Source organism: Heptranchias perlo, chromosome 7 (assembly GCF_035084215.1).
Source record: "Heptranchias perlo isolate sHepPer1 chromosome 7, sHepPer1.hap1, whole genome shotgun sequence".
Taxonomy (NCBI): domain Eukaryota; kingdom Metazoa; phylum Chordata; class Chondrichthyes; order Hexanchiformes; family Hexanchidae; genus Heptranchias; species Heptranchias perlo.
Window position 1 is genome coordinate 73,637,347 of NC_090331.1, and position 19,930 is coordinate 73,657,276.

At 41.2% G+C, this 19,930-nt stretch overlaps 1 protein-coding gene across 12 annotated transcripts in view; it reads left to right on the forward strand.

The window, feature by feature from the left end:
- Positions 1 to 19,930, forward strand: part of LOC137323874 (microtubule-associated protein 2-like) — a 329,190-nt gene that overhangs the window by 89,082 nt on the left and 220,178 nt on the right. For all 12 annotated transcript variants that reach the window (XR_010963461.1, XM_067987893.1, XM_067987900.1 and 9 more), the window contains one exon: positions 11,465 to 11,513. The gene's annotated coding sequence lies outside the window, so the exon portion shown is untranslated. The remainder of the gene's footprint in view (positions 1 to 11,464; positions 11,514 to 19,930) is intronic.

Here is a 19,930-nt window from a genome sequence, read left to right on the forward strand (position 1 = left end):
TGCTGTTAAGTAGAGGGAACATTACATTACAACCTGGGTGCAGTGTTTGCATCATCTAAACAGAAAAATCTTCAGTGAATTTATAGACTTTTTTATTTTGTCATGCTGGTTTCAGGAGAGCAATGTTGTAGTGGCTTCTCAAAGACCCCTTTTAAAAAAAATAATCTATAATCTGAGGCAGAGGCATAAGAAAATAAATCCTTCCCCTCCATTGTACCAGAAGGTGCTTTTACACTGCAGGACTGCAGCCAATGGCAGATGCGTGTTTCTCCCTCTATCAGTTGCACTCTGTAGTGTAAACAGCCCACTGAACTGGTGACATTGTAGACCCATGAAGATGTGCGTTTCTGAATCTTCCATCTGGTTAGGGCCATCTGTAAACACTGGGAGCCGGTTGCATAGGGTTTACTGTCTGGGTCACTACTTTACAGTGGAGCCCAGCAGGCCCACAGAGATGAGTTTCAGACACAATGTAAAAGTGGAGGAATAAAGAATGGAGGAGTAAAGCAAGATCACTAGCTAAAGCAAATGTTTCTAGATTCTATGCATGGAATATAATGGCATTTTAATAATTGATTAGGATTAGGTTCATGGAGACAGAAGATGGCTTTATTTTATTTGTAGAAACTTACATTTATATAGTGCTTTGTGTAGCACAGAGGCGCCCAAATTGGGGGTGCCTTGAAATTATCAAAGGGCGTGAGGACAGGGTGGCCAAGACATGAGAGCCACTTATGCAGCCTTGAATAGCCAAAGGAGGTACATTATTGGGCGATCTCAGCATAGCGTAAAATGTTTGAACTCGTGTTGATTTCTAGAGGTGGATATTGTACCTATCAGAGTTGCTTCTGATGCAATAGTAATCAGTTACTATGCACCAGAAGCGTTGGGTATACTTGGGATATTGTCATACATCATTTACCTCTGAAACTAGTTCTGGACGAGGAAATATCAAAACTCTGGTATTAACTCTTTTTAATAAATCAAGTCAGTGAGATTTAAAAAGAACACAATTCAGTCTAACCACCTCCCCTTGACATTCAACAGCATTACCATCGTTGAATCCCCCACCATCAACATTCTGGAGATCACCATTGACCAGAAACTTAACTGGACCAGCCACATAAATACTGTGGCTACAAGAGCAGGTCAGAGGCTGGGTATTCTGTGGCGAGTGACTCACTTCCTGACTCCCCAAAGCCATTCCACCATCTACAAGGCACAAGTCAGGAGTGTGATGGAATACTCTCCACTTGCCTAGATGAGTGCAGCTCCAACAACACTCAAGAAGCTCGACACCATCCGGGACAAAGCCGTCTGCTTGATTGGCACCCCATCCACCACCAGAAACATTAATTCCCTCCACCACTGGTGCACCGTGGCTGGGGTGTGTACCATCTACAAGATGCAGTGCAGCAACTCGCCAAGGCTTTTTCGACAGCACCTCCCATACCCACGACATCTACCACCTAGAAGGACAAGGGCAGCAGGCACATGGGAACACCATCACCTGCACGTTCCCTTCCAAGTCACACACCATCCTGACTTGGAAATATATCGCCGTTCCTTCATTGTTGCTGGGTCAAAATCCTGGAACTCCCTTCCTAACAGCACTGTGGGGGTACCTTCACCACATGGACTGCAGCGGTTCAACAAGGCGGCTCACCACCACCTTCTTGCGGGCAATTAGGGATGGGTAATAAATGCTGGCCTTGCCAGCGGCGCCCACATCCCACGAATGAATATTAAAAAATCCTTACATGCACTGTATATGAGATATAGGTACCAATTATAACATTATAACTCACATACCAGGGACTCCATTCAGGAAATCGAAAGCATGTCATCATTAACTGCTTACGCTAGTCTCAGCAAGACTAGAAAAGTCCCCAAGGAGCCTCAGCGACTGTAATTGCGCATATAAAAGATACATCCTCCTAATGTAATGCATTATGTCAACACGTTCTTACTACGTTGCGTTACTTTCCCTTCAACAAGCCTACGCAACAAGATCTGTTTACTCACTAATGAGAAACCATGGGTAACATTTATGGCTTTGCTGCTATCTTTTCCCAGTATATTCGTAACACAAGCCTATTCATCCGACATCATCACCCTACAGTTATTTGACTGATTTATTATAGCTTCTAATGGATGGTTAATGAGGTAATGTCTCCACTGCGTCAGGTCTGGCCTTGCAAAGCTGTTGAAGAATAAGTACTAGTATGTGGATATATATTTTATATTAAAGAAATAGATGGCTGTTCAACCTAGTACACCTCTTCTTACAAGAAGAAGCTCTGGTTGGTCCAATATCCACGTCTAGAAATCGTCAGGACTCCAAACATCCCATGTTGTGCTGAGATCATTCCATAATGCACCTCCTCTGGCTATGTGAGGCTGTATCAGTTAAAGTGAAAGACATTTCTGTGGCATCTCCTGATTGCTGCATAAAAGTAGAGATCCTTGAAGAGTTGGCTATTTGAGTCACACAATCCCTACACAAATGAAGACAGGATGAGCATTTTGAATAACTCAATTTTCCCCCAGCTTTTGAAACCAATAGGATTGAACTCTACCATCTTCTTGGGGACCAGAAAATCTTGTTTATTTGAAAGTGGCGGGGTGGTGGTGGGGGTGGGGGTGTGAATGGTGCTGAGCAAAATCTCTGATGTTGAACAAATTACAATGTCCAATAACAGTTGTTAAGTGAATAAATGTGGTAGCCATTTGCCTACAGTGAGATCTCGCAAACAGTAAAATAAAATGTTTATGCTTGTATTGATTGAGGGAGGAATGTTGGGCATAATGCTGGGAAAACTCCCCGCTCCTCTTGGAATGGTGCCGTAAGATCTTTATGTCCACATGAACCATGGGTTGCCGTGGCTTCAGTTTAATATCTCATCTGAAAGAGAGAGCCTCCAATAGTGCCTCAGTACAGTACTGAAGAGTCAGTCAAGATTATGGGGAGTGGGAGCCACAACCAACTGATTTGGAGAGATACTCCCTTGTATTGTAGTCTGAGAGTTCTTCTTCATAGGAATTGCCAGAAAAATTGCAACCAGCAGAAATTGTGCGTGCATATGTATAAGATTTAGATGTAAAATCTGACAACAACTTGCATTTGTATGATGCCTTTAACATAGAAAATGCCCCAAGGCACTTCAGAGATGCAAGGAAAGCAGATGCAGAGCCCAAGAAGGAGTGATTAAGAGGGATAATCAAAAACTTGGTCAAAGTGGTAGGTTTTGAGGAGAAGGAGTTGGAGAGGCAGAGGGAATTCCAGAGTGGGACCAAGGCAGCTGAAGGCAGAGCTGCCGGTGCTGGACCAAAGGGCGGTGGGATGCACATGAAGCCAGAGTCAAAGGAACAGAGAGTACACCATTCCAAGAGGAGCGGGGAGTTTTCCCAGCATTGTGCCCAACATTCCTCCCTCAATCAATACAAGCATAAACATTTTATTTTACTGTTTGCGAGATCTCACTGTAGGCAAATGGCTACCACATTTATTCACTGAACAACTGTTATTGGACATTGTAATTTGTTCAACATCAGAGGTTTTGCTCAGCACCATTCACGCCACCGCCCCCCCCCCCCACCCCCACCACCACTTTCGAATAAACAATATTTTGTAGTCCCCAAGAAGATGGTAGAGCTCAATCCTATTGGTTTCAAAAGCTGGAGAAAAATTGAGTTATTCAAAATGCTATTCCTGTCTTTAGGGCTGGAGGACGTTACAGAGATGGGAAGTGGTGAGGCCCTGGAGGGATTTAAACACTGGGATAAGAATTTTATATTTTTAAATTTTTTTATTTGTTCATGGGATGTGGGCATCGCTGACAAGGCCAGCATTTATTGCCCATTCTCAATTGCCCTTGAGAAGGTGGTGGTGAACTGCCTTCTTGAACCGCTGCAGTCCCTGTGGTGAAGGTTCTTCCACAGTGCTGTTAGGAAGGGAGTTCCAGGATTTTGACCCAGCGACGATGAAGAAATGGCGATATTTTTCCGAATTGGGATGGTGTGTGACTTGGAGGGGAACGTGCAGGTGGTGTTGTTCCCATGTGCCTGCTGCCCTTGTCCTTCTAGGTGGTAGAGGTTGTGGGTTTGGGAGGTGCTGTCGAAGAAGCCTTGGCGAGTTGCTGCAGTGCATCCTGTGGATGGTACACACTGCATTCACATTGCGCCGGTGGTGAAGGGAGTGGATGTTTAGGGTGAAGGATGGGGTGCCAATCAGGTGGGCTGCTTTGTCCTGGATGGTGTCGAGCTTCTTGAGTGATGTTGGAGCTGCACTCATCTAGGCAAGTAGAGAGTATTGCATCACACTCTGCCTTGTGCCTTGTCGATGGTGGAAAGGCTTTGGGGAGTCAGGAGGTGAGTCACTCGCTGCAGAATACCCAGCCTCTGACCTGATCTTGTAGCCACAGTATTTATGTGGCTGGTCCAGTTAAGTTTCTGGTCAATGGTGACCCCCAGGATGTTGATGGTGGGGGATTTGGCGATGGTAATGCCATTGAATGTCGAGGGGAGGTGGTTAGACTCTCTCTTGTTGGAGATGGTCATTGCCTGGCACTTGTCTGGCGTGAATGTTACTCGCCACTTATCAGCCCAAGCCTGGATGTTGTCTAGGTCTTGTTGCAAGCGGGCATGGACTGCTCTCATTATCTGAGGGGTTGCGTATGGAACTGAACACTGTGCAAACATCAGCGAACATCCCCGTTTCTGACCTTATGATGGAGGGAAGGTCATTGATGAAGCAGCTGAAGATGGTTTGGTCCTCGGACACTGCCCTGAGGAACTCCTGGTGCTGACATGATTGGCCTCCAACAACCACTACCATCTTCCTTTGTGCTAGGTATGACTCCAGACACTGGAGCGTTTTCCCCCTGATTCCCATTGAGTTCAATTTTACTAGGGCTTCTTAGTGCCACACTCGGTCAAATGCTGCCTTGATATCAAGGGCAGTCACTCTCACCTCACCTCTGGAATTCAGCTCTTTTGTCCATGTTTGGACCAAGGCTGTAATGAGGTCTGGTGCCGAGTGGTCCTGGTGGAACCCAAACTGAGCATCGATGAGCAGGTTATTGGTGAGTAAGTGCCGCTTGATAGCACTGTCGACGACACCTTCCATCAATTTGCTGATGATTGAGAGTAGACTGACGGGGCGGTAAATGGCCGGATTAGATTTGTCCTGCTTTTTGTGGACAGGACATACCTGGGCAATTTTCCACATTGTCGGGTAGATGCCAGTGTTGTAGGTGTACTGGAACAGTTTTGCTAGAGGCTTGGCTAGTTCTGAAGCACAAGCCTTCAGTACTACAGCCGGGATGTTGTCGGGGCTCATAGCCTTTGTTGTATCCAGTGCACTCAGCCGTTTGTTGATATCACGTGGAGTGAATCGAATTGACTGAAGACTGGCTTCTGTGATGGTGGGGATATCGGGAGGAGGCCGAGATGGATCATCCACTCGGCACTTCTGGCTTAAGGTGGTTGCAAAGGTTTCAGCCTTGTCTTTTGCACTCACGTGCTGGACTCTGCCATTATTGAGGATGGGAATGTTTACAGAGTCCTCCTCCTCCTGTTAGTTGTTTAATTGTCCAACACCATTCACGACTGAATGTGACAGGACTGCAGAGCTTTGATCTGATCCGTTGGTCGTGGAATCGCTTAGCTCTGTCTATCGCATGTTGCTTCTGCTGTTTAGCATGCATGTAGTCCTGTGTTGTAGCTTCACCAGGTTGGCACCTCATTTTTAGGTGTGCCTGGTGCTGCTCCTGGCATGCTCTTCTGCTCTCCTCATTGAACCAGGGTTGATCCCCTGGCTTGGTGATGGGTAGAGTGAGGGATATGCTGGGCCATGAGGTTACAGATTGTGCTGGAATACATTTCTGCTGCTGCTGATCGCCCACTGCACCTCATGGATGCCCAGTTTTGAGCTGCTCGATCTGTTCTGAATCTATCCCATTTAGCACGGTGGTAGTGCCACACAACACGTTGGATGGTGTCCTCAGTGTGAAGACGGGAGTTTGTCTCCACAAGGACTGTGCGGTGGTCACTCCTGTCAATACTGTCATGGACAGATGCATCTGCGACACGTAGATTGGTGCGGACGAGGTCAAGTATGTTTTTCCCTCGTGTTGGTTCGTTCACCGCCTGCCGCAGGCCCAGTCTGGCAGCTATGTCCTTCAGGACTTGGCCAACTCGGTCAGTAGTGGTGCTGCCGAGCCACTCTTGGTGATGGACATTGAAGTCCCCCGCCCAGAGTACATTCTGTGCCCTTGCTACCCTCAGTGCTTCCTCCAAGTGGTGCTCAACATGGAGGAGGACTGATTCATCAGCTGAGGGAGGGGCGGTAGGTGGTAATCAGCAGAAGGTTTCCTTGCCCATGTTTGACCTGATGCCATGCGATTTCATGGGGTCCGGAGTCAATGTTGAGGACTCCCAGGGCCACTCCCTCCTGACTGTATATCACTGTACCGCCACCTCTGGTGGGTCTGTCCTGCCGGTGGGACAGGACATATCCAGGGATGGCGATGGAAGTGTCTGGGACGTTGGCTGAAAGGTATGATTCTGAGAGTATGGCTATGTCAGGCTGTTGCTTGACTAGTCTGCGGGACAGCTCTCCCAATTTTGGCACAAGTCCCCAGATGTTAGTGAGGAGGACTTTGCAGGGTCGACTGGGCTTGGTTTGCCTTTGTCGTGACCTGTGCCTAGTGGTCCAATGCCAGGTGGTCCCTCTGGTTTTATTCTTATGACTTTTCGTAGCAAGTTTGTACAACTGAGTGGCTTGCTAGGCCATTTCAGAAGGCGATTAAGAATCAACCATATTGCTGTGGGACTGGAGACACATATCGGCCAGACCGGGTAAGGACGGCAGGTTTCCTTCCCGAAAGGACATTAGTGAACCAGATGGTTTTTTACAACAATCTGGTAGTTTCATGGCCACCATTACTGATCCTAGTTTTTTTTGAGCCAATATCGGTCAGCGATGACGTGATGAGTGAGCGTGACATGGTGAAAGGTAGGAAAAGGGCAGCAGATTTTTAAATGAGCTAAAGCTTATGGAGGGTGGGGGATGGGAGTTCAGCCAGGGGAGCATTGGAGTAATCGATTCTGGAGACAATAAAGGAGGAAGGAGGGTTTCAATGGATTTGGCGATGTTTTGGAGGTGAAAGTAGGCTGTCTTTTTGATGGAGAAGATACGAGGCTGGAAGCTCAGTTCATTGTCATTTAATATGCCAAGATTGCAAATTGGCAGGTTCAGACTGAGAAAATAGCTAGTAAAGGGGATCGAGGTGGTGGCAAGAGTTTAGAGCCAGTGGTGGGGCTCAATAATGTTTTTGGTCTAACCATTGTTCAGCTGTAGGAATTAATGGGTCATCCAAGATTGGTTGTTGGATAATCAGTCTAACAGCACAGAGGCAGTTAGAGGTTGAGAGGAGGGATAGAGCTGAGTGCCATTGGTATATGTGTGGATGCGTCAAATGATGTCACCAAGGCACTGCATGTAGATGAGGAAGAGGATGGATCCTTGGGGGACTAAAGAAGTGATGGTGTAAGAGTGGAAAGATAAGCCATTGGTGGAGATCATTTGGATATGATTGCATCGGTAAGGATGGAACCAAGTGAGGGCAGTCCCTCAGAGCAGGACAACAGAGGAAAGGTGTTGGAGGAGGATTGTGGCCTATGTCAAAGGCTGCAGAGAAGTCAAGGAGGATAAAGAAGGATAATATGCCACGGTCACAGAAAGTGGTGTTCTTAACTTTGGTAAGGGTTGTTTCGGTGCTATGGGAGGAGCGGAAATCTGATAAGATTTCAAACAGGAAGTTGCAAAATAGGTGGGCATGGAGCTGAGAAATGACAACACAGTCAAGGACCTTGGAGAAGAAAGAAAGGTTCCAGTTGGGATGATAGTTAGCGAGAACAGAAGAGTCAAGAGTGGGTTTTTTGAGGTGGGGGAGTGATGATGGTAGTCTTACGACCTAATTTTAAGACACTAATATACTGGATCGTGGCATTTGAGTATCTATGGCTTGGTCCATGTGATATCCATTTTTCTAACTTGAATGAATGTGAAAGTTTGTGTTGTCAGTAATGAGTCATTCAGTCTTTGGTCTTTTCCATGATAATCGTTGCGGCAAAGGTGGTTTTACTAAAGGAAACATTGACTGCATTAAGTACAGAATCATCAATGTCAAGAAAATTTTAGGAGTGGATTTTATAGTCCAAAAAAAATGTGACAGATCAAATTTGAAAAGAAGTCTCGGGGAGGTGACCAAAAGTGTGGTTGAAAAGATATGTTTTGAGGAGGGTTTTGAAAGTAGGGAGAGATGTGGCATGGTAGAGTGCATTGGGAAGTCAATTCCAGAGTTTAGGGGCGTGATGAATGAAGGTTCACAGGTGGAGTAGAGTGGGTGGGGAAGCACTGAAGGCCAAAATCCGAGTGATAGGTACTGATTGGGCCATAAGGCTGGAAAAGGTAGCAGAGGTAGAGTGAGGCAAGACCACAGAGGGATTTATCAACAGAGCCAATGGAGGTTAACAATGTCAGGGGTGATAAATGAACTGGACATAGTGAAACATAAGGTGTGGGTGGTGGAGTTCTGGATGAGTTGAAGTTTGTGTTCAAAGAAATTTGGGAGGAATCAAAGGCGTTTGAAAATTTTGTGCTGGGGGTGAACTAGGAGCTAAAGGGGTCAATATTGCAGAGGTGGACGTAAGCATTCTTGGTGATAGATTGGAATGTGAGGTTTGAAGCTGAGCTCTGCGTTAAGGCAAATGGCTGAGAAAGCGGATGGAATTGGAGGCTTGGGTGCAAAGTTTGTAACTAGGGCTTTTGTCTTGCCAACATTCAGCTGGAGAAAGTTTCGGTTACCAATGACTTGCTGTTGAACAGGCAGTCGGACAGCACAGCAAAAGCAGAATGGCGCGGCAGACGTTAAGAGCTGGGTATCGTCATTGTACATATGGAAGGTGATCCTATACAAATGCCAATAGGCATATGTATGCGAGGAATAGGAGGCGATCATATATCAACGTAAATTACTCATTTTGCTTTTAAAAATATGAGTCGCATTCCAGGAGGTTGAGCCACCAGCATAAATAAAAAGCTACTTTTATTTTCAGTTCACATAAAATAAACTAGATAAAATTTAACTACTTGCATGAAAATGAGACCTGTGCTGCTAATTTAGACATGGGCAGTTGGCCAGTTGTTTTAATATTAGCTGAGGAAGGAAAAATCCCAGAAGTAACAAATTTCAGGGGATGGGCTTTCCATTTGATCTTCGCACCCCATGTTTGTGCATCAACAAGATTTTTGCACAATATCTTTTGACAGTATTATCTACCTCCTGTTTAAAAAAATAATCTGTGGTGATATATATTGGAATTACCCAAAAGGCAAAAACCATAATTAACAAAATTTTAATTATTTGCACAGTGATAATCCTATATCCTAAGAATCTTGATAACCATGATAGGTAACAGAAAATGCAATCTTTTAGCTTATTTTACACCATTTTAACTTATTACTTTAACTAAGGTCTCTACATAACACAAAATAGTGGGAACAGATTCTTAAAAGAAGTCAGAAAAGTGTTTCTAGGAGAGATGCATTATTTTTGGACCAATACTTATTAATTGTATATAAATATGAGGATGAATTCTTTTTCAGGGAGAAGAGAAGCACAATTCAGTATTTGTTTGGTTCACAGATGTCATAAATTATGATTAGATAGATCAGTGTTGAAATAATACTAATACTATGACTGGCATATGGTACTGTTATAATACTAAAAGACTACAGTAAGAATGGTAATCCCAAATTGCAGATGTTCTTCACATGCTTCTCCTGTTCCTGCTGCTGGAACTGACTGTTATTTTCAGTTTCAAACAGTGTTTATTTAATTTATTAGAAAAGAACAATTAAGTAGAAATATGAGGAGGTGGCTTGGGGCCGTCTAATGACAATAATAAGCTCCAAGTTATAAGTTAGTTAGAGTTCTTCCCTCACTAACAAGTGCTTTAGTGCTTGGCTTCATTTTGTGCCAAAACAGCCACTAGTGTGATAAAATATGCCTGTGCCATCCCTGTCACAATTTGTACCTCCTGTTTTTTAAAAAAAATCAATTTTAAATTTTTTTTAATATATGTATTAGATGTTCCCAAAGGGCAAAAACTAATTATCAAAATTTTAGTTATCATAATCCCTAATAGTCTTAATAACCATGATAGTTAATAGAAAATGTTCTTTTTGGCCTAATTAAACTTATTTTACCCTAATTTAACATATCACTTTAAGAAAGGTCATTACATTGCCAGAAAAAAAGGTCACTGATATTACATAATACTATGATTTTTTTGATCTATTTTAACATACCTCTGGTTAAAATGGCACGTTGATTATTACCTTATTGTCATACACATGCAGGCGTGAATAGAGTTCCTTCAAATATCCATTCATTTCACTGTCCTTAGAATTTAGTTGCATAAACAATGAATGTGAATATATTTAGTGGAATTACATGCATCATTCTCTAATAAAAAATTACATCAAATTGTTTTAAATCCCCTTAGTAATCTGAAACCTCTGAAAATTGATGACCTACTTTACTGACTATGGGCGGAATTTGAAATGCTGCACTGACCACTCATTGTGATTTTTAATCTTTAATCAAAACCATCTATTCATATCATATAGCCTTTTTTAATAATGTGCCAAATGTGCAGCCAAATAGTTCTTCTTCTGTTTGCAATTCCTTCATGGCAAGCAGTGAAATGATTTCCTAATTGCCAAACACTACATAAAAAACTGATGATTATTCTTGTATGTCTCAGACTATGTTCTTTAAATTTTTTGCAGAAATATACAATAAGCAGAAAAAAAATCTATTCAGATCTTAAACAGTTTGTTAGCCTGAATTGCTGAGCTTGTATTCCTTGGTCTCATGGCATGATATTGTAAAGGATTAAGGCTTCGATCCAAGGGACGTGCTTCACTGGTTGCAATTAAAATCCTCGTCAGGGAGGATGTGTCGCTAACTCCTGACAAGCCCCTTAAACAGATGAGAATGCAGCAGCATCCTTTATAACAGTCATGGCTGACTAACCACTGTCTTCCCCTCCCCCCTCAGCCTTCTAGATATTTCTATGGCTGCTGAGCTGCTAACACTACTGCAAGAACATCTTTCACTTGCAGTAACTTCTGACTCGGCAGAGGCAATTGGGTCTATTATTTTTTGTGTGAGAGGGCTGAATCAGTCTGCAACAGAATCATTATGTAGTAATTTGAGAGTAAGAATTATGCAGTGCAGTATATTAACTGGTAAGATTGTTCGGAAAAGACCATTTCTGAATCGGGAAGACCATTGAGAACATAAGTAATTTTTTTAAAAATGGTCTCCAGAGATTATGATGAATTGCATTTTTAGTCTGTAACTGACTGGAATGATGTTTTGTTTTTCAGAATACGGCTGATTTTTCAAATTAGAAAACGTGAAAGATCTGCTTGAAAGGTATGGACCTTAATTCTTTCTCTACAATAATAATGGCGAGCAATTGTTAAAACATTTATTGCCTTTAAAAATAAGGTACCTTGCATTTGGTTGTTCATTGTACAGCAGTTTGGTGAATATTTCTGTGATTGCATTTTTAAATCTGGAAGATTATCTTTTGTTTGGGAGGAATGAATCTAATCTTCATTATTTTATTTTGTCAGTTTCACACATGCCCTATCAGACAGCACAGAGAGACTGAATACTGAGCAATCAAAATGGGGCATTGCATAGATGAACAGATATCATGTGGGCTGATTACAAAGTTACTTTATTTTTCTGCCTCATGGACATTTTAAACATCATTGTAAACCATAATGTTACCACCATAATTCAGTTAAGATGTTAGATTGCAATACAGTGAGCGTTTTCAATTTGTTTTGTGTAATTTTTATCTATGTGAAGTACTAAAACATTAAGCTGACTCGTATCAGATTGCCTGGGTTAGAAGGGTCTTGCTTTTCCTAAATGCAAACCTTTAGTTCGCCATTCATTTTCATAGATCGGTTGACTCTTCTGAAATTTGATGGTGACGTTATCCTATGTCATTTTTATAAATGCCGTATGGTCTTTGCTTGTTTGTGCCAAATATTGACGGCTGTGATCTTCTGCCTCTCCCCCAATATTTTTGATGTGGCTTAAGTACCCTTTGCCCTCCACCCACTCCAAATTCCAGATGTCCTCTGACTTTTCAAATGTAGTTACGCCTTTGCCTTGTGGGATTATGCACGTGCAAGGACAACAGGTGAGTACAGGATTGAACTCAGTTGTGGTGATCCCATAATCGTTGAGCCTGCCAGCACCCGCTGGCTAGACTCGCGTTTGAAGAATAACCAGTTGGATGAGGTAAGAGGATTGCTTGTGTCCTTGAAAGTGTACCACTGACTGAGTCAACATTTAGGAGAGGGGTGTAGAAAATTACAGAGGTGGAAATGGACATTTGTATTGATTGATTTAGCTGCATGTAATAAACTATTGCTTAGAAGTTATTGTTAGCGATATCAGCGGACGAATAGTTAACACACACTTATGGCTTTCTTCTATTTGCTATTTTAGTGAAGGCATTAACCCATATAAAATAAATGGCTGAAGACTTGCATTAAAATGGAGGGCATGGGAATGTCACACAAGCATGTTAAGTATTCATTTGCTAATATTGGCGACCGTAATTTTTAAGGTTACAAATTGACCCAATCGGCAGCTCTGCCACAGATGTGATTGTACGGTAAATCTGATGGGAAGTCTTCACTTGCTGAGGTCTCATAGATATTTTATCTGCATTTATTTACTTCAGAAGCATAATCTGCAAGCAAACCATTTTTTTAAAAATTGAAAACTCCTCAGGATTTTTAAAGCATGCAGCTCAAATGCTTTGTATTGCAGTGAAATGTTTTTTTTATTTCAACGGATTAATTTATCAAAAGAATATATATAAGAAACAATGTGCTCTGACATTCCCATTTTTTTTAAGCAGTTAATTAGCCATTTTTGACATTTGTTAAAAATTCTAGAAATATGAGTGCTATAGTTTTATAGAGGTAACTTGGTTTAGCTAATGAAAATGAAGATACGTTACAAACAAAAAAGTGAAGTGAATTCCTATGTATCTCTCTTTATCCCAACCAAAAAGAGATTTATGTGACTTTTCACAAATCCATATAAGAGACTAAGATCAGTTATCTAGATCCATCAGAGTCTTATCCACTTAGGGCAACATTGGGCTGATTTTTCCATGCACAGGCTCTGAAAGAATAATGAGTCTGTTTTAATGAGAATAGCAGCAATCAAGTATATCAGCAATATCACAATCAGTGGAATTCTTCCTATTGTTTTTGGTGGTATATGGGAAGTTCACTCATGGCTGTTGTACTTCTACCCCCCTCCCCCTTTCATCTGGCTGTATAAACTCCCTGGAGTTCATTCAGGAAACAAGCAAGAGAAATTACTGAATGTAGTGGCTTCCTGTGCAATAAGTACTTGCTTGTTTCTTAACTGAGAATTCTTGAAGTTGTGTGGTGTTCCTGGTGGTTTGCTGACATTGGATTTCAGGCAACAGCAAGCACTGTGTCTGTCACTAAGTGGGTTCTTGTGAGAATTGAAATGGCCAAAGTGTTAATCTGTGCTAGTCCATCATTCAGTCCTAAAATCTTTTAAAAATGTTTCACAAAAGTTGGATTTTATGACCCTATTTTACCAAAAAGTTAACCTTAAACATCTGTGCATCATTATATTAGCACATTTATTGTGCAGTGTCCCTGTACATATTAATGTTGATGTAAGCATAATGGATGCTACACAATTTGCAGTGACTCTGATTTGCTGAGATAGGATAAATATTCCACTCTGCAGTTTAAGGACAGTGGTAACTTTTAATTATGATTGTGCTTAAGCTGAAAGACTGTTTACTGCAATTGGTCAAATTCCATGCAGTTCACCTTACCGTCCAATGATCATGGCATAGTCATATTTTTTCTTTATTTTTCAGTGATGGTATAGCAGTGAATTATGGAGAAATCTAACAAAGAATTTCCTTCACTTTTTTTTTTGGATTAGTTGCCTGTTAAAATGATTTAGATTTTTTTCTCTTTATACTGTTTCTCCTTTCCTGAATGTACGGACTTGTGCTGGAATATGATTCCATGGCCACTAAATGCCCTCTGGTACCTCACCCAAGAGTCAGCTTTCATGTGGCTATTCCATTATGGGGTGCGGGAAACTTCATCGCTGAATCCAATCCGCACTTCCAGAAGGTGGGTCACAGGAACATTGGTTGACTTTTTTTAACCCTCCCTGGTCTGTTGGGGAGCTGTGGCCTTTTCTAGTGCCCTTACTGCTGCTCCAGCTGAGATCAGCAAAGTCTGGGGATTGAACTGGATTTGTAGGGATCAATACTGCACTAAATAGAATCTTTAATCACTATACCATTGGGGAAGTTCAGACTTTGTAATTTCTTTAGTGACCTTTGTTTGAATTGGGTATGCAACAGCACTTCTACACTGCCATCTTTGGAAACAGTAGAAAAAGCACAATGCAGTGAGTAATATGTTCTGAAGAAATTATTTTCTGTCAACTTTGTGTGGATGAGGCAGTTATAAACTAAATGTGTTGTGCCAGAGTGTGTATGGTGTGATGAAACTATATTTGTAGAGATGCCTTAGCGCCTCAATACTATGGATGCCCAGGTACTTGCATTGAAAGTGCCCACCTCTGACAGCTGAGATTAAAAAATGCATCATTTCAAATTATCGGAATTGATATTGTATGAACCATCAGTGTGACATTTCAGAGACAAAAAGCAGCTTGTAAAATTAGCATAAAATGCTCAAATGACATTGTGCTTGGGATGCTTAATCAATCATAAATTTTCAAAAGCAGTGCTGAGAAAAGATAGCAAAATTTACTGCATTAAATTGAGAGAAGTTTTTTGTGCCTAGTGATCATTAGCAATGTTACTTACAAATGCTTTAAGACTCTTAAGCACTAGTGCAGCCACCAAAAAAATGGCGCTTGAGACGTAGAATGATGATGCCCTTTCCACATTCTCTCTGCCCACCTTTCTAGTGTGAGTTCACACACAAGTTGCAGGCTTCACTGGCTGAGACCCTGTCCAATTGAGAAAACTTTACCATTTGGATAATGTTGAGTGCTTGATTAATTTGTTTGAGTTTAATTGAACAATCAGAGGTGTCACTATCCTGGTCATTGTTTGAAATTTAACTAACTACATTAATTACTTTTCAGATAACATCTCTTATAATATCTAGTTGTAAACAATTTTACAACACCAAGTTATAGTCCAGCAATTTTATTTTAAATTCACAAGCTTTCGGAGGCTTCCTCCTTCGTCAGGTGAACGATGTGAAAATATCTAGTTGCTAACTTTTCTTCTGTTCTTTGATCTAGGTTATCAGTACTTTGTAATGACAGGTCTGTTTTGTTTGTTGAGGAAATATATTTGAAAGACTGGGAAGCTGATAGTGCAGATCCTGGCCTCGCACCAAAGAATACAGATGATCTTGTGGGGCCGAGCATACAACTGTGTAAAATACCCATGGTTACGTGGGGGAGGGGGATGGAGACTCCTTGAATGAATTTCTGTCCCTAGGTCTTAAGGGTGTGATCAGCAGAGGCATGCGTAGTCAGACTTCTTGAAGCACTGACTGTTGTGGTGCCAGAATGTGATCCAAGCTACGATTATGGACTGAACCCCTGAAGTTTTGGCAGCAAGCTTTTCTTCAATAATTTTCAAAGCAGCCCAGTTTTGCAACGTGGGCCGCAGAGACACTTATAACTTGTTTCAGGAGGGGCACTGACCCGCGCCTGCGCCTGTCCCTTGGGCATGATAATTAAAGGAATTGCCTCTGATTTCCTGCACTTCGATAGGGCCAATAGCAGACGTCCCGGATGAGTGTATCCCAGCACTACAGCCAGAAATTTCTCTCTCCCCCTTCTCCCCAACTCCCCCTCCCCCCCCCCCACCCCAAACACTGCAGATTTTCAGGGCCAGCATTACCCAGAAGAACAAAACCAAGTAATTTGAAATCAGTTTTGCTATAGTACTGTTCAGTTAACTAAAGCAAAATCTCTGCAGTATTGAATTTTAATTGCAGTTTGAGAAGCTGGGAATGAAAGGGAGCCCAAGGGCTAAAAAGCAATAGCTCTTGTAGATCTCTTGTAAGGCAAACTGCTGAAAATCAGGCCTTCAAAAATATGTAATATGAACCTCATTGCAACACCTTCAAATGCTGCCTGCCTGTGCTTCCAGTCCCATCCATTAACTCCTAGCCAAGGTTATCCCAGCAGTCAAGCTTTGTCTCATGGCAAATGATTTCACCTAGGGTTTGGTGCAAAATTAGTGTTCAAGAAAACCTTTTTTTATAGGAAAATATGCCCAGCTGCAATAATCTTAACTTCCATTCTTAGTTGATTAGGGATTTTGTAGTTTGCAGCACAGCCTTCAGATTACTTCTGTAAAAGACACATGAATAAAGATTTTCCCTTGACTGAAAGAGGATTTATTGTAGGTCTCAGGCTTGGCTCCGTGGTAGCAATCTTGCCTCTGAGTCAGAAAGTCAAGGGCTCAAGTCCTACTCCAGAGACGTGAGCGCGTAAAATCTAGGCTGGCACTTCTGTGCAGTACTGAGAGAGTGCCGCACTGCTGGAGGTGTCATCTTTTGGATGAGACATTAAATTAACGTTTGCCCCCTCAGGTGGGTGTAAAAGATCTCACGGCACTATTCGAAGAAGAGCAGGGGAGATCTCTAGGTGTCCTGGCCAACGTTTGTCTTTCAACCAATGCCTAAAACAGTTGAGCAGGTCATTTATTTCATGCTGTTTGTGGGACCTTGCTCTATGCAAATTGGCTGCCTCCTTTCCTACATTACAACAGTGACTACACTTCAAATGTACTTCATTGGCTGTAAAGCGCTTTGGGACATCCTGAGATGCTGAAAGATGCTATATAAATGCAAGTTTTTTTTTACTGTGTCAATTCTATTTCAACACCTGCATTTGATATATTTAATTGGCTATGTAGTACTGCATAATCTAAATCACCCAGTTTGATAAGTTTTGCATCTGGAAGGAGGAGGGAACATCATCAAGCATCAATTTCAGAATATCCCAATGCTGCATTGACCATTTGTGACCTGCGATATTTTGCAAATCTTCTGTTTTTTTATTTCAATATCATCAAGAAACCATAATGGACCATAATTTGCTGTAGCAGGGCATCTAACAGCATGTGCCGTTACTTAGACTTGCCCTTGCATGCTTAGGTTTTTAATTTTTTTGCGTGGCAAGTTGCTGGAAGTGCACGCTGATAACATCACAGTGCGGGAAACAGGGCATCTGGGACCTGAGTGAACAGGGCGTGCAACTGTGTATCTCTAACCAATCAGATTGAAGGATTGTGAAATTAACAGCACAAGGACTGAGAAGGAAGTGTAAGTTAGAATGGGTGAATTCAATGTCAAATCAGGTACAGAAAGAGAAATACAGCGGGAAAGAATGATTGGATTAAGTGAGAGAGAAAAAAAAAGACAAAGGAAAAGTTAAAAATTTAAATGTAATATTTTTAAAATTTCCAACAATAATTAAAACCTGAAGGAATGAGACTCCATACCTGTAATGGTTAATTTTCAATGCCAGAAGTTGTTGGCAGTAATTAACACTTATCGCATCATTAAAAGGGTACTTAAACTTGAAATGGCAAGAAGTAACTTTCTGTGGCGAATTTAGTTCGTATCTTCCACATACTTCGCTATTCAATGCATTTCAATGTTGAGGCAGACAGTGAGATGCCTTTCTCGTGAAGCTAAGAGCGAAGGGGTGCAACTTGGACAGCAACTTTTGGATATCCGCGTTTAACTGCACATCTGCCTCTCGCTTGAAGTTGCTGTATCATTTGTGCATAAATTACAGCGGGTGCTATTAGCCTTATCATTATTTTGATAGCAAAATCTGGCCCCTTATAAAAGTCCTTCATTAGCTGTAATGCATTTTGGGACGTCCTGAGGTCAAGAAAGGTGCTATATAAATGCAAGTTCTTCTTCTTTCTTGGTTGTATTTTGAAACTTGCCTAACTTATGTAAGAACATAAGAAAATGTGGAATAAGAAAAGGACAATTAGCCCATCAAATCCACTTTTACCAGTCATGAACTTTCCTCCCACACTGCCTATCGATCCCCTATTTAGGGAACACTGTTTTCCTTCCTTGACAGTAAAAAAAAACAAGCAGCTTTGTTAAATATCTCTATAAAGCCTCAATCACTCTTTTTGGCAGAAGTAAATTGAAACTTATTGATTATGCGGTTTCTTTATCATTTAGTCTGGTGTAATTCTTTGACGTTGTTTAGTTTGACTGTAGACGGAGGCCTAGAAGCTGGTTACACGCACGTGCTCTGAGCCAGGAGATGGTATGGGGCACTGGGTGTGGCATACAAAGAGACTAAGTAGAGAACTAGATGGAGCTTGGTCTTTTTTCATCTAGCAATTCCTAAAATATTCCAATGCTGTAATTGCGGAAAGTGGGTTTAATTGATTGCAAAATTATTGCCTAATATGGTGTGTTAGAATGGCCAGAAAAATATCACGACAAATTTCCATATTTGTAGACTAAATCAATGAGAACATACTCTAGAATTGTAGGCCTTACTGAGGAGATGTTGAAAGTTACCAGATGCCAAACTCTATCCCTAGCTGCTTATTTTTTTTACCTTGCAATCAGTTGAAAATATATATCTGATCCTGCAGGGAGTGGCAGGCTGTGGTTACCACTCTTGTCACCAAAAGACAGCACTTTCTGCTTTCCAGTTTCTAAAGGAACCACTGTATGCAGAATATTCTAGAAATTATACAACGGCTGAAATAACAGTAAATGAGACCACACTTTCTTTAATTAGAGAATGCAGTTAAAATGAATGACTAGCTGATTTTGCATTTTGACCCCTTTTTTGTAGATTTAAATTAAAGTGTACTGTATACATTGTAACACTGAACATTGACTGAACTATTACTGTACAAACATTTTTTAGGTTCTGATTCACAATGTATGTAGAATATTATTCACCTTTTGTCTTGTTTTAAATCTGTTTTCTCCCTCAAGAATGTACTAAATGTGGGAATAATAATTAAGATGTCAGAGAAATCATACTGGTTAAGGAGTCATAAACAGAGCAATGCGTTCCAATGCATTGGGAAAGTAAAAAAAAAACCCTTGTTTAGAATGTAAGAACAACAATAATTTTAATGAAATCCCTTACTGGTTCAGTGGAAAAGTGGGCAAAAAAAATAATGATTGGCTGTAATCGCCACTGTCTGTCAACTTAACCATGCTGATTGGCTCAAGTATTCCATTGACAAAACTCAAATATCTCACTAGATTTGAATTCATCGAATCAACCCAATCAAATTATTAATTTTTGTTCAAGCCCAGTAATGTACAACCAGCAGCTACCACAAAATGAACAAGTTAAATTGCTCAACTAATTTCTTCACGCTGTTTTTGGTAGCCATTTCCTTCTTCACTCAGGTTATTGTATACAGAAAAAAAAATGACATTTATATGGCATAACACAAAAAAAATTCTTTAAAAAAATGAAGTATAAGATTGGTTGCTAAATGCTAGAAATGCCTGCAGGAAGTTTCCCCTGCAGAGATTGTAACCTTGTCTGGGTCCTGGGGCTTGCATCTTAAGCAAGTGTTAGGAAGTGGTAGTTAAATAGTGTTACAAATATCATTTTAAAGCTTATATTTGCAATATAAAATGTAATATTTTTACCTATCAGTCATGTGATATATTGCTTAAGTAAATTTACTGTACTAGTGATCGGTGAACCACTGGAAAGATCTGAAACTGCACTCCAGGTACCAGACT